At 50.2% G+C, this 14,933-nt stretch overlaps 1 protein-coding gene across 2 annotated transcripts in view; it reads left to right on the top strand.

The window, feature by feature from the left end:
* The first annotated feature begins 1,390 nt into the window (after positions 1-1,390).
* Positions 1,391-14,933, top strand: part of ADAR (adenosine deaminase RNA specific) — a 55,071-nt gene continuing 41,528 nt past the window's right edge. Inside the window, exon 1 of one of the 2 annotated variants that reach the window (XM_077321811.1) lies at positions 1,391-1,557. The gene's annotated coding sequence lies outside the window, so the exon portion shown is untranslated. Of the gene's footprint in view, positions 1,558-10,710; positions 10,731-14,933 lie in introns of those variants that run through there. The other variant, XM_077321820.1, reaches the window with a different exon arrangement.

Below are 14,933 nucleotides of genomic sequence, written 5' to 3'. Positions count from 1 at the left end.
AGAATGCAGGAAAGTCACAAATACCTGCCTGCCCACCCACAGGGACCCCAATTCAATGCCCAGAGGATGCCCCTCCCCAAACCAGAATCCCTGGCCAGTCTGACTGGAAAGAAATTCACCTGACCCCAAAGTGGCAATCAGCATTTCTCTGGGAATGCAAGAAAGGCCCACAAGAGCCAAGAATGCACACAATCCCTTCTGCCCACCCACTCACAAGCTGATTTCCCTTGTTAGGACCACAATATAACAATAACAATAATAATTTATTTTAAATATTTTTGCACCATGCCTTTCTTGGTTGGTTGACTTAGGGCGGGTAACTTTTCACTACCCGAAAAGATTGTAAGCCATGACTTAGGGCGGGTAACAACAGCGTAAAACAATACCAATGTGCTGCATGGTAATGAAACGATTAAATCATAGAATCATGGAAGGGGTCACACAGGCTATCTAGTCCAACCCCCTGCACTATGGAGTACTTGTGGATTGTAAACTAAACATGAGCAGGCAATGTGATTCAGCGGTAAAAAAGGTGAATGCCATTTTGGGCAGTATCAACAGGGGCATCACATCAAAATCACAAGATGTCATAGTCCCATTGTATACGGCACTGGTCAGACCACACTTGGAGTACTGTGTACAGTTCTGGAGGCCTCACTTCAAGGACAAAGATAAAATTGAAAGGGTACAGAGGAGAGCGACGAGGATGATCTGGGGCCAAGGGACCAAGCCCTATGAAGATAGGTTGAGGGACTTGGGAATGTTCAGCCTGGAGAAAAGGAGGTTGAGAGGGGACATGATAGCCCTCTTTAAGTATTTGAAAGGTTGTCATTTGGAGGAGGGCAGGATGCTGTTTCCGTTGGCTGCAGAGGAGAGGACATGCAGTAATGGGTTTAAACTTCAAGTACAACAATATAGGCTAGATATAAGGGGGAAAAAGTTTTTCACAGTCAGAGTAGTTCAGCAGTGGAATGGGCTGCCTGGGGAGGTGGTGAGCTCCCCCTCACTGGAAGTCTTCAAGCAAAGGTTGGATGCACACTTTTCTTGGATGCTTTAGGATGCTTAGGGCTGATCCTGCGTTGAGCAGGGGGTTGGACTAGATGGCCTCTATGGCCCCTTCCATGGTTCTATGATTCTATGCAGGATCAGCCCAGAGCATCCTAAAGCATCCAAGAAAAGTGTGTCTCCAACTTTTGCTTGAAGACTGCCAGTGAAATTTATTTCAGTTAAATTTATTATATCGTAAATACTATTATACATTCGTGTATCCCGGAGTGGACTACGATTTATCTACAACTCTCATTACAGAAACCAACCAATGGCGTTACGGCTGAGACTCAGTCGCCACGCCCACCCTGCCTTCTTTAACCACGTGACGCCAGGACGCTCTGGGTCACGTGGCTGGCCCTGCCGGTCGCGCGGCGCGTGACGTCCTCATTCGGCGCCCAGCACGGCGGCGCTGAGGAAAAAGAGAAAGAGGCTACCGTCGGGAAGGGAGACGAGGGCTCGGCATCCGCCTTGTGCAGCACGGAGCCCGGCCCGGAAGGGGCAGAGCGGGTAAGGAGGGCTCGGAGGCCAGGCCGGGGAGGCGCGGCCGGTTGCACAGCGGAGCCCGCGCAAGGCGAAGGAGGGGAGGCGAGCGGGAAAGCGCAGCTCCGGGCCGCGCATGCGCAGAGCGGGCCGAGTAGAGGCACGGGAACGAGCCGGGTGGTTTTGCGCGTGCGCGGCCTGGGGAAGGCGCAGACCGGCCGCGCGGCGCTCGCCGTGCGCGCATGCGCCCCGAAAGGAGTCGGTGTTTTCAAGCGTGTCAGCTTTCGTGCTTTGAGAGCAGCTTGGCCAGACTGCGGCTCTCCTGAGATCCATGGATTACAATTCCTGCTGGCAGGGGCTCATGGGAATTGTAGTCCGTGGACCTCTGGAAAGCTGCAGTTTGGGCCTCTTTGCTCTGGAATCAGCAGAGGGGCATGGGGAGTGGTGGTGCTCTTGTTTTGTAACCAGAGGGAATCGTGGGTGTGCTTCTCATACTGGCACTCAGCCGCATAGGGAAGAAACCAGTGCTATTTATGCTATTCCCCCTTCATGCTCCATGTTTTAGACCTATGCATTTGCTGACAGGGACTCATGGGAATTGTGGTCCATGGACATCTGGAGGGCCAACAGTTTGACCACCCCTTTAATTTAGACAAAGGGAGGGAGAGGCATAACCTTCTCCTTTGCTACCTGGAAGCAAAGAGAGGAGATGCGGAAAGGTTAGTGGCCAGGCTGATCTGTTGTATGCATTTCAGTTGATATTCTGTCGCTTACATGTACAACAATATTTTGTTGACATCCTTTCTCCCTTGGCTCTCTTCCCAGCGGGGGAGCTGAAGAGAGAAGCATGCTTGTTTTGTTTTCAGATCAGACCATGCCCACCTGAACCCTTGACACTACCCTTTTAAATGAAGAGGAAGAAGGGAGGAGCTGTGTTTCTGCAAAGAGGCATTCTGTGGAGCCTCTCACTTAACTTTAATGAAAGAAAACCTTGTATTTCAAAGGTTTTTACAGGGCCTTCTGAGCATATGACAGTTTCACAGGATAGGTGGCTTGGTCTGCAGTGGAACCATTAGATTTGAGTCCGGTAGCACCTTGGAGACTACCAAGGGTTCCAGATCAAGATGGGTAGCACTGTTAGTCTGTCTGCAGTAGCCCAGAAGACCCAGAGTCCGGCAGGAGCTTTCAGGAGTCACTGTTCACTTTCCAGATATATCAAGATGGGTGGCCGTGTTAGTCGGTCTCTGATGAAGGGAACTTTCAAAAGAAGAAGAGTTGGTTTTTATACCCTGCATTTCTCTGCCAAAAGGAGCCTCAAAGCAGCTGACAATTGCCATCCCTTCCTCTCCCCATAACAGACATCCTGTGAGGTGGGTGGGGCTAAGAGAGCTCTGACAGGACTCCTTGGTCAGAGCAGTGCTATCAAGACGGGGATTAGCCCAGGTTTACCCAGCTGGCTGCCTGCAGAGGAGCGGGAGAATCAAACACAGTTCACCAGATTAGAAGCTGCTGCTCTTAATCTCTTTACCAAGCTGAGCAGGATCCAGTTGCAACGGAGTGGTAATGGGTTGCTGCCCACCCTCCTTCTGATAGGCCTCCTGGTTGTCTGCCCCAGCATGGATAGTAATAAATCTCTCCTCTCTTCTTTCTGCCTCGCACCCCAAACTGAAGGATGCTATCGCAGGGCTTAATAGAATTGGGGCCCCCCTGTTTGCAGCCAGTCCTGTGGAGAATCTCTCCATTCATTCTGCCAGCAACTATAATAATTGTCCGTGTGGAGTACTAATAAAGGGAGGCAGCAATTCAGTGGCCTTTTGTCACAGCCGTATGGCCTGGGGATTTCCCTTGCTGTCCCAGTGGCAGGCAAGAGCTCAGATCAGCTGAAGGGTGGTCATGGGACCCACACTCCTCAGCACCCGCCAAAAAATTCCAGAGGGGAGGCGTGGTGGTCTGCAGCAGAACCATTCAATTTCAGTCCAGTAGCATCTGGGAGACCAACAAAGATCTGGTCAACACTTCCTTCAGGTATCTTTTACAATTACTATATTACACATTGCGCAAATAGAAGTCTCCCAACAAATTTCTATAGATAATCAGAACACCTATAAGGTGTTTTCAGATCTCTTATTAATAATTGAGGTAATTATATACCCCGCTCCAGTGGGGGGCCCAAAGCAGCTTACAGCACTGTTTGCCCCTCCTCCAGCATGGAGTCATGGTTAAGAGGCCTCTAATCTGAAGAACTGGGCTGGATTCCCCACTCCTCCTCCACAGGCAACCAGCTGGGTGACCTTGGGCTAGTCCCAGTTCTCTCCAAGCTCTCTCAACCTTAACTCCCTCACAGAGTGTCTGTGGTGGGGAGAGGAAGGGTAGGCGACTTCAAGCCACCTTGAGACATCTTCAGGTAGTAAAAAGTGGGGTACAAAATCCCAGCTCTTCCTCATCTCCACTCTCTGAGGTAGGTTAAGGTGAGGATACCACCTTGGCCCAAGGTCAATCAGTGAGGCTTCCAGGGCAGGTTGGGGCTTTGGACTTTGGTCTCTGAGATCCTCATTTGACACTTTAACCGGCAATTTATGTATTTTATTAATTACTAGGGGCACTACATCGGGGGGGGGTAGAAGAACTCTGAACGGCCTCCCCATCCCCCCTGTACTTGGAAAAGCTGCAGGCAGCTCTCACACCGTAGGGATCTGCAGCCCCCGAACCTCGGAGGGAAGTGGAAGGAGGAGGGGGTGGTCAGGGGTGGGGGACGGAGGGCGATTGGCTGGATGCTGGACAGACAGGTAAGCTGGTTTTAGGAGGAGGCACTCAAGGGCGGGACAGCTGCTCTGAGTGGGTGTTAAGCGCCGAGTGGCACTTAAGCCATGAGACCAGCTCTTCCTCCAAGCCCTTACCAGAAATATATTATGTGGAGAAAATATTTCTATTCCATCCTCCCAGCAAGCTGTCTCAAAGCAGTATACAACATATTAAACACCTTTAGAATATTTTGAGTAGGCCTTGAAAATGTCAGTAGCTGCTGGAGTATTTTGGATGTTTGTATCAAAATCTGGACGGTAGGAGCCTGGAACAGAAGTAGGTGGACTAATTTATTGGAGCCTGATCAAATAGGAGGATTGCTCTTAATGGATCCAGATGGCCTCAGCGACTTGGATCTCAGCAGATCCCAGAAGTTGAGGAGGGTCAGTCCTATTCAATAGTTGGATGGGAGACCCTTGAGGAAGTCCAGAGTCGCTATTGCAGAGGCAGGCCATGGCAAACCTTCTCTCTTCTTCTTCTCTTGCTTTGAAAACTATAAGAGGTTGCCATAAGCGAGCTGCAACTCGCTGGCCCTTTACACACCCGCATGGGTTCTTCTCTGCCCTGCGGTTGAACTTAGCAAAAGTAGGTGAACCTAAACCATGCTTGCTTTTCAAAGGAGGCGATTAGAGGATCTGTCTAGACCATCGTAGCATGAATGGCGCTAATTGTCTTCCTGCCGCCCCGATGAGCTTAAGACTTTCGTCCCAGTTTCCCGGGCGCCGTACAGATTCCCCGACTGTCGTAATCCCGTGTGAATGAATATGCAAATATAAACGCAAGCCGTCACGCTAGCTGTCAGTTTTAATGAACGCTCTGTGCCTCAGCTCCAGAGTTTCCGGCTGCCAGTCCTGAGAGGTGACATCCTGAACTTATTAAGGGCAGTCAGAAGGAACTCTAGTATCAATTTCTAACTTCTGGGTCTACTATGATTCCGATTTGCGTTTCCCTTGGTTTGCCAGCATCGTGAAGACACCTGTCATTCCAGGGGAACAGTGGCTCAGTGTGTACCAAGGGTGGATGTCAGGGTTGGGTGTTTTTGTAGTGTGCCTCTGTTCATACCTTGGCATCTCTCACCTGCTTTGGTGGGTCAACAAATGAGTAGCCCTCGTTGCTCGGAGGAAAATGTAGTGACAGTATCTCACATGAAGCTTGCTTTAGACAGAATCAGATTCTTGGTCAATCAAAGAAAATATTGTCTACTCCAGCCTTTTTCAACCGTTTGTTTGTTTATTGTATTTATATACCGCCCTCCCCAAAGGCTCAGGGCGGTTTACATGAAACAAGGAAATGATACAGGTAACATCATTTATAGTAACAGCAGGGTGTATAACAACAGCAATAACATTAAAGAATGGTGGAAACTGTAAGGAGCCTTAGTGAGACCTGGGGGTTGGGCAGATTCGTAGCAGTTGTAGTAGGAGGGGTGGGGCGGGATTGGGGACCAATTGAAAGCGATGGTTTAGGTCGATCTCATCCAAATGCCTGGCAGTGGAGCTCCTTTTTGCAGGACCTGCGGAACTGTTCAGGTTTGAACATGGAGGAACCCCTGCAATATTTCTCAGGCTTCAAGGAACCCCGGAAATTGTGCCAGCTGGCCACGCCTGCCTGCCACGCCCCTTGGAAGCAACACTTCCACTGGAAGTGACCAGCGTTAGGAAGGGCCAATAGATGCTCTAAAGCAGGGGTAGTCAACTTGTGGTCCTCCAGATGTTCATGGACTAGAATTCCCAGGAGCCCCTGCCAGCAAACGCTGGCAGGGGCTCCTGGGAATTATAGTCCATGAACATCTGGAGGACTACAGGTTGACTACCCCTGCTCTAAAGAACCATGTTCATCCTCAGCATCCTTTACTGAAGATAGCTTCTTTCGTTTCATCGATTTTAAGGTATGTCTTTGCAGCCTTTCTTATGCTCAGTGCGGGTTAGGAGAAGCAGCCCTTGGGATAAGGAATACGTCTAGGCAGGCAGAAAGCCCCACAAAAAGTTGCAAAGAATATAACCGCAAGTCAAATCCACTACAAGTAAATGCAGTTAATGAAAGCTTTGTCACAGACACTCAAAGGGAAACCTCGCAATCGCGACTGGAGATTAAAATCCAATTATAAAAGGAAGCGTCTGCAATCTTTGCAAAAACTCATTTAAAAAGCCTTTCTTAGCTCTCAGAGGGGGATTCAAGAGCTGGGGGTGAGAGACCTTGTCATCGCTGATAACAGGTGTGTTTGTGTGTGTGTGTGTGTGTGTGTGTGTGTGTATTTGTGTGTGTTGGGGGGTTCAGCTGCTTTGTCTCTGTGGTTCTGTAGACTCCTAGGGTGGGATTTCTCAACCAGCGTTTCATGAAACCCTGGGGTTTCTTGACAGCCCTGGAAGGGTTGCTGGAATCGGTGGGAGTTAATTTTTTATATATTTTTAAAAGTTGTTAAACATTTACTGGGTGATATAGGGTCATGTCGACCTGCACCTTCCTCCCAAAATGGCCAAAGATGGGCCTGGGGTGGGTGGGAAGGAGAAGGTCCCTGGGTGGGCGTGTCCACACCTCTGCTTCCCAACCTTCTTCTGTATCATCAATCCACCTCTGGGATCTCTCAAAGCCTACAGAATGTTTTAGGGCAGGGGTAGTCATCCTGTGGTCCTCCAGATGTCCATGGACTACAATTCCCATGAGCCCCTATCAGCAACTGCTGGCAGGAGCTCATGGGAATTGTAGTCCATGGACATCTGGAGGACCACAGGTTGACTACCCCTGTTTTAGGGCTTTCGCAAAGGTAAAAAAGCTGTCCTAGGGGAAGAGGTATTCATTCTCTTACATGACTACCTCCAGGGCACCAAAGCCTTAAGGATTAACAGTAGCACAGGGGCGGCCAAACTGTGGCTCTCCAGATCTCCCTGCAGGGGCTCATGGGAATTGTAGTCCATGGGCATCTGGAGAGCTGCAGTTTGGCCACTGCTGCATTAGGCTGTTGAATTGAATCCGGAAGCAAATTGATACCTAGTGCAGATGCTGTCATGTTGGCTGGATGTGCTTTTGGTGTTCAAGCCCAGCTGGAAGTTGGGTATTCGTCACAGGCAGAGCATCCTGAGATAGATTTCCTTTCCCACACACCATTGAGGATCTGTGGCTCAGTTGTAACACCTGTTTGGCCTGCAGGTCCCAGGTTCAGCCCCCAGCTCCAGTTGAAGGGTCCAGGGAGTGGGTGATGGGAAGGACCCCTGCCTGAGGCCCTGGAGAGCCACTGCTGCTCTGAGTAAAAACCGACCTTGATGGATCAATCCTCTAACCCAGTATGAGGCAGCTTGCTGTGACAGTCTCTCGTGGACCTCCCCCTTTATCCCCTTGGTGGCTTCAGGGAAGTAGGAAATAGGTTTCAGGGTGGCTTGTGCATCTGTCGCTTGCTCTGGGGAGACTGTCATGTGAGGGCAGTTTGAGTGGTGCTCACTGTGTCAGAGGTTGGGGTGTGCTTGCTTTCCAGTCCAATTGGCTGAGTATCATCTGTGGCAGAGACAGTTCTCCAGTCCCAAGGTGGATGGCTATCGTTGGGGTCACGTTGATCGGATGCGTGGAGTGCCTTCGATTTCCCCCATGCTCTTTTTGTAGTGTTCTGTGAATTAATCTCTGCAAAAATTTTCTCAGAGTATCACCCTCCAATCTCTTTAATTGCATTGCTCCCTCCCCTCCTCCTTTTTATGCTGCATTTTCTGATTCTACAATCCTAGACCCACTGGATCTTTCATTGGATGTACGATTCTGCCTTGTTTTTATTCTGTAGTCTTACTTGGTGTAGTAGTTAAGCGCGGGGCCTCTAATCTGGAGAGCTGGGTTTAATTCCTGCTCTTCCTCCACATGCAGCCAGGTGGGTGGCCTTGGGCCAGTCACAGTTGTTCTCACAGAGTGGTTCTCACAGAGCAGTTCTCTAAGTGCCACCTGCCTCATTGGTTGTCAACCAATTTGGAATTCCTTTGGGTCATAAAAATCAGGATATAAAAAACAACTCTTCTTCCACTTCTTCTTGGCCCTGCTTTGGATAGCCTGATCTTCTTGGAAGCCCAGCAGGGTTGCTTCTCCTAGGAATATTAGGGTTGTGACAGGAGGACAGAGGCAGACCACCTTTGAATATCTGTTGCCTTGATAGCACTGCGGGGTCACTGTAATTTGTGACTCGAAGACCCTCCCCCCCCCCCCCCCCCGCAATCTACCTTTTCAGAGAGAAGGAAATAAATCTTCAAGAACAGGTGATAGTGGGGGGGAAATGCCCTCTAGGCACCAGGTGTCTAATCAGGGCTGCTGTGTGTTTCCTTGTGCTTCATTTTTCTAACGCACTATTGCAAAGGCATAGCTGTGTTACGCTGTTGTAGCGAAACAAGATTCTAGTAGTATCTTAAAGGTGTTTAAGATGTCTCTATTAACCTTTATATTTCAAGGTGAGGTTGAATGAATCACAGCTCGCTTCTTCAGCTGCGTCAAGAAAAAATCATGCTGAGAAATCTTACCTAGATGGGTAGCCGTCTTAATCTGTCTGTAGCAGCGGAAAAGAGCAACAGTCCAGTAGGACCTTAAAAGGCTAACAAAATTTGTGGCAGGGCAATCGACTTTTGTGAATCCCTGCTCACTTTTCCAGATACCAGCATGGTGTAGCGGTAAGAATGGCAGCTTCTAATGTGGCACACCGGGTTTGATTTCCTGTCTCCTCCATGTGCAGTCAGCTGGCTGACCTTGGGCTAGTCACAGTCCTGTTAGAGCTGCTTTCATAGAGCAGTCATGTCAGAAGTCTCTCAGCCCCACCTCCCTCACAGGGTTTCTGTTGTGGGGAGAAGAAGGGAAGGCGACCGTAAGCCGCTTTGTGACTCCTTCGGGCAGGGAAAAACGGGGCAGAAAAACCACCTCGTCTTCAAGTCACAAATGATTTATGGCGACCCAGTAATGTTTTGAGACAAGAGATGTTCAGAGGTAGCATGCCATTGCCTGCCTCTGCACAGAGGCTTCAGACTTCATTGGTGGTCTTCCATGCAAGGACTACCTAGGGCTTTAAGCTTCTTAGGGATTCTAAGGTTAGCCTAGCCTGGGTCATGATATTCGTCCAGCCTGTGTATGGAAAGTTCCGCCAAGTTCATCTTACGGTGCCCCTGTAGAGTTCTCAAGGCAAGAGAAAGCAGAGGTAGTTTGCCATTTCCTGCCTCTGTGTAGCAACCCTGTCCTTCATTGGTGGTCTCCCCTTCCAGTGTCAACCAGGGCTGGTCCTGCTTAGCTTCTAAGACCAGGTCAGCCTGGGCCATCCAGGTCAAAGCAAATCAGGGCAGCAAATGAGCAATGCAATAGGACTAGGAATACACCATTAAAGATGATAAGAATTTAACAAGAGTGAGAACAATACAGATTTACAAAGCTGTTCAGGACAGTGCAGTTCCCACCATGTGCCCCACGTCCTAAATTGTGGGTTTTTGTAAGTGGGATGGCCAGCTCTGGGTTGGGAAATACCTGGAGACTTTGGGGGTGGAGCTGGGGATTTGGGGCAGGGAGGGGCCTCAATGGAGTCTGATGCCGTGGAGCCCACCCTCTGAAGCAGCCATTATAGACAAGTCCAATTAAAAAATAATAATTAATAATCTATCCAGGGAGGCTGATCTCTGTCACCTGGAGATGAACTACATTTTCCAGGGATCCTCTGGTCCCGTCTGGGGACTGGCATCTCAATGTGGAAGGCATAGAATCATGGAGCTGGAAGGGGGGCCTCCAGGGACATCTAGTCCAACCCCCTGCACAATGCAGGAAAGGGCCACAAGCTGGGACAGTCTCCTCTGCCCACCCAATTACAATCTGCCTAAATTAACAGGCATACTGCCATGACATACTCTAATGCAGAACAGAGAGTCAGGTCCTGGCTTGAAGTGACAGAACCAAGTTTGAATGAAGAGGGTAGGCCAAGGTCGAAGTTGAAGCACCAAAAATCAGAGGGCGCATCCAATAAGCATTCTGCTGGCTGCTGAAACCTACCCCCAGGGGCTGTGGCAGGATGTCTGTTTTGTGATTTTTGTAAAGGAGAAGGGGGACCTTCACAGAGGTGGCCAAACGGGCAGGGGCTCATGGCAATTGTAGTCCCCGGGCATCTGGAGACAGCCCCCGCTTGGCCACCCCTTCGAGGGTCTGCCTCCCCGCAGGGCTTCTCCAGCCAGCTGCAACCTGGAGGGGAAAAAGGGGTCGCGCTCAGAGAAAGGAACCTTCCGTGCCCTCTCCAAAGATGGCGGCTCCCGCTTCCCCGCGGCGCCCATGTGCCCTTTCCCCATCACGTGGCCGGCGTGTCGCTGCATCGGTTCTTCCGCCCCCCTTCCCCGGCTTCCTGGCGTCATCAGCGCGTGCCGGTGCTCCTCCCGCACAATAGAGGCGGTTCCTTGGTGGGGAGGGAGGTAAGGCTGAGTTGCGCGGGAGGGGGAGGAGGAGGAGGAGGAGGAGGCGGGGGGGGCAAAGGGGAGAGAGTTCCTGGCGCCCGCTGCAGGGCAGGGTCTTAAGGACCCCTCCCCAAGCGCCTCCAGGCCTGGGACTGCAGCAACCTCTGTCCCTCTGCACGAATGCACCATGTAGCCCCGTGCAAGCAGACCCCCGGCGCCTCGCGTGCTTACTGCGGCGTGAATCGCACCGAGTTCCCACCTTAATGGAACCTCCACGCGCAGAGGCAGTGTATCTCTAAAGACAAGCTGTCGCCTAGAGGCATGGGGAGAATGAAACTGCGTGGCTGGATCAGATGGACTTTGGGGTCTGATGTAGCTGAACTGCTGTTGCGGGTGCTGTTTCATTGCTGTCAGAGAACCATAAAGTTGGAGGGGCTTCCAGGGTGATCTAGTTCAGCCCCCTGCAGGATGCAGGAAACTCGCAACTATTTCCTCCTTCCCGGCCCTCCTTATCATAGCATCCATCCATCCATTCCTTTCTATTGTCCTGTACGTTTTTAACCAGCCCTGCTTCTGGAATTCAAGGCATGCTACGTGGTTCACCCCTTTTCAGTTCTGTCTTTGCAGTGATCCTTGTTAAGAAAGTGTGGAACTATCCCAAAGTGAACTGAAGAGTGGGAATTTGAACCCAGAACTCTCCCAGTTCTACTCTGTTGCTGTTTCTGTTCTGATTTCCCCCCCCCATCTCTCTCTCTCTCTCTCTCTCTCTCTCTCTCTCTCTCACACACACACACACACACACACACACACTTTTACCATGGCGTGAAGGGCAGAGACGATGCAGCATGGCTTATATACCTAGGTTGTGTCTTGTTGTTTTAACAGTTGCAAGGCAGTTAATTTGCCTCTGTCGTCTTCCTTTCCAAAAATCAGTTCTCTTTTCAAGAAGGTTGGTATGAAAACCCAATTTCTGACAGAAGTGTTGTGCAAGCAGAGTAGGCCATCGGGGACTCATGGGGATTTCCCAAAGTCACAAACCAGAGCTGCAGAACTGTTATTTTTTTAAACTTCAGTATAGCAACATGTGTGTATTGAAACAGATGCCGCCTGTTGTTCCAAAAGAGCATTATTCAAAGTCTGCAGCCAGAGCAGGAATGATTAAAGACCTCTCCATGCCACCCCCATAATTCCCAGCCACTGTTTGCCTTTGACTTTCTCTGTAACACAGCCTCTCTCAACTTTCTTTGCATTGAGAATCCCCTGAAACACTTTTCAGGCTTCAGAAAACCCTGAAGTGGCACCATCATGCAGAATATGGTTCGTAAGCAGAGCTGTGGACATGCCCACCCAAGGCCATTCCCCTTCCCACCCCCTCCAAGCCCATCATTGGCCATGGGGGGGGGGCAGCACGACCATGACCCAGCTTGCTGTAGTGATTAGGAGTGTAGATTTATAATCTAGGGAGCCTGGTTTGATTCCCCACTCCCCCACATGCAGCCAGCTGGGTGATTTTAGGCTAGTCCCAGTTCTGACCCAGCTGTTCTGACGAGCAGGAATGTCAGGGTTCTCTCAGCCTCACCCACCTCACAGGGTGTCTGTTGTGGGGAGAGGAAAGGAAGGTGAATGTAAGCCACTTTGAGACTCCATCTGGTAAAGTGGCATATAAGAACCAACTCTTCTTCTTATTCAGTAATCTCAGGGTTCTCTCAGCCTCCCCTCCCTCACAGGGTGTCTGTTGTGGGGAGAGGAAAGGGAAGGCAACTGTAAGCCACTTTGAGACTCCATCTGGTAGAGAAAAGTGGCATATAAGAACCATCTCTTCTTCTTCTTCTTCATCACAGACTAATCCTACTATTTGGACATCTTGCCAGCAGAGGACAAGAGGACAAGACCCGCAGTAATAGTTTTAGAGCATTATTGGCTAGAGATCAGGAAAAAAAATTCATAGTCTGGATAGTTAAGCAGTGAAATCGGCCGCCTCAGGAGGTGGGGAGCTCCCCCTTGCTGGCAGACTTCAACCAGTGGCTGGACAGATACGTATCCTGGATGCTTTAGACCAGCCTTTCTCAATCTGTTGTTGGAGAATCCCCTTCAGGCTTCGATGAATCCCAGAAGTGGCGAGATCCGGCAGAATATGGTTCGGAAACAGAGCTGTGTACTTGCCCAAATGGATCCCTTCCCTTCCCACCCACTCCAGGCCCATCATTGGCCATTTCTGGGAGGGGTGGGTGGGTTGACATGGCCATATCCCCTGATCAATGTTTAACAATTTTTTAAAAATATGTAAAAAAATTTAAACTACTTCCCATTCAGGAAACCCTTCCAGGGCCATCAAGAAATCCCAGGGCTTCACGGATCCCAGGTTGAGAAAGCCTCCTTTAGGCCGATCCTGCCTTGAGCAGAGGGGGTTGGACTAGATGGCCTCTAGAACCCCTTCCGACTCTCATGGGTGCACAGTCTTGGGCTCCAAGAGCATAGAATCATAGAGTTGGAAGGGGCCACACAGGCCATCTAGTCCAACCCCCTGCTCAACGCAGGATCAGCCCTAAGCATCCTAAAGCATCCAAGAAAAGTGTCTCTCCAACCTTTGCTTGAAGACTGCCAGTGAGTTGCAGGTTGGCTTCGCTCTTGGTGCCTTTACAGAAACCCCTCTCAGTTCTCCCCCACGTGTAACTAAGGGTCCGTAAACGTCGAAGAAACAGCGTGAGCGAATCATGACCCTCGAGAGGAAGCCGCCGATCCCAAATCATCAAATTATGTTTTGGAGAAACTACCGATGTTGGGCATCTGCCTTCCCCCCCGGGGATAAAGTTACCACGGTTGAACTTGTTGTAAGGCACCGAGTGTGAACCGCAGCCCGGATGAAATTTCACCTCCGCAGCTCAAGTGAGCAGACAGTTTAAACAGGTCCAGAGAGGCTGGTCTCCGGGTGCCAGGTGAGGTGAACTGTGGCTGGCAGGCTCCGGGGCTTTAGAGGGGACGGGAGCCCATGTCATTGCCTGCCTGTCTTGCTTCCGCAGAGGGCGGGGAGGACAGCATGCCTTCATGCTTCCCACTTTGCCTGCAGGTGGGGGGAGAGCCTGTGGCTCAGCAGAAGAGTCTTTGCTTTGTGTGCAGAAGGTCCCAGGTTCAATCCCCGGCATCTCCAGTTTAGAAGAAGAAGAGCTGGGTTTTCATACCCTGCTTTTCTCTACCCGAAGGAGACCCCCGGCAGCTTATAAACCCCTTCCCTTTCCCCATGACAGACGCAGTATGAGGTAGGTGTGGCTGAGAGAGCTCTGAGAAGATTGCTGTGTGAGAACAGCCCTAAGAGAACTGTGACTAGCTCAAGGTCACCCAGCTGGCTGCACGTGAGAGCGGGGAATCAAACCCAGTTCTCCAGATTAGAGTCTGCCGCTCTTAACTGTCAAAGCAGTTATAAAACCCAAGAAGGCAGATAGTCTATCCTCCTTGTCTGGTAGTACTTCCACCATCTCTGAACGGGTCCCAAGGCGTCCGAGACCCAGAGGTGAAGCCTATCAGGGAATTACCAGGGAGCTTGACCCTGTCCAGGGACAAGTCCTACAATCAAAAGGCTTAGTTCAGTGGTAGTCAAACAGTGGCCCTCCAGATGTCCATGGACTACAATTCCCATGAACCCCTGCCAGCTTTCTGGGCTCATGGGAATTGTAGATCATGGACATCTGGAGGGCCACAGTTTGACTACCCCTGGCTTAGGCTTCGTCTTAGCTAGAATCAAAGTACAAAGTTCTAAAGAATTAAATTGATATTTATGAAGGCGCACATGTGTAAGTTATACACAAACAGTGAGCAAATAAAAAGGTTGTACAATATGTCTGGCTAACACAGGGTACTCACAAGAATGGCAAGGTGGCAAGACAGAATTTCAAAGTGGCTGGTTCACAAGGTTCACAAAAATCTGAACCATGGGATGTTACAATAGAGAACCTTTATGGCTGATTCCCACGTGGGGTCTTGGGCACAGGAACCAATCATATCCAAATTATCAATTAACCAATGTCAAGCTAGATGAGCCAATCCCGAAGCAGATGATGGAATGTCGACTCATCTCAAGGCCCATTTCTCATAACAAGAAGAAGAAGAGTTGGTTCTTATATGCCACTTTTCTCTATCCAAAGGAGTCTCAAAGTGGCTTACAGTCACCTTCCCTTTCCTCTCCCCACAACAGACACCCTGTGAGGGAGGTGAGGCTGAGAGAGC

Source organism: Paroedura picta, chromosome 1, assembly GCF_049243985.1.
Source record: "Paroedura picta isolate Pp20150507F chromosome 1, Ppicta_v3.0, whole genome shotgun sequence".
Classification (NCBI taxonomy): Eukaryota; Metazoa; Chordata; class Lepidosauria; order Squamata; family Gekkonidae; genus Paroedura; species Paroedura picta.
Note: the sequence above shows the minus strand (reverse complement) of the source record. Positions and strands in the feature narration are given on the sequence as shown.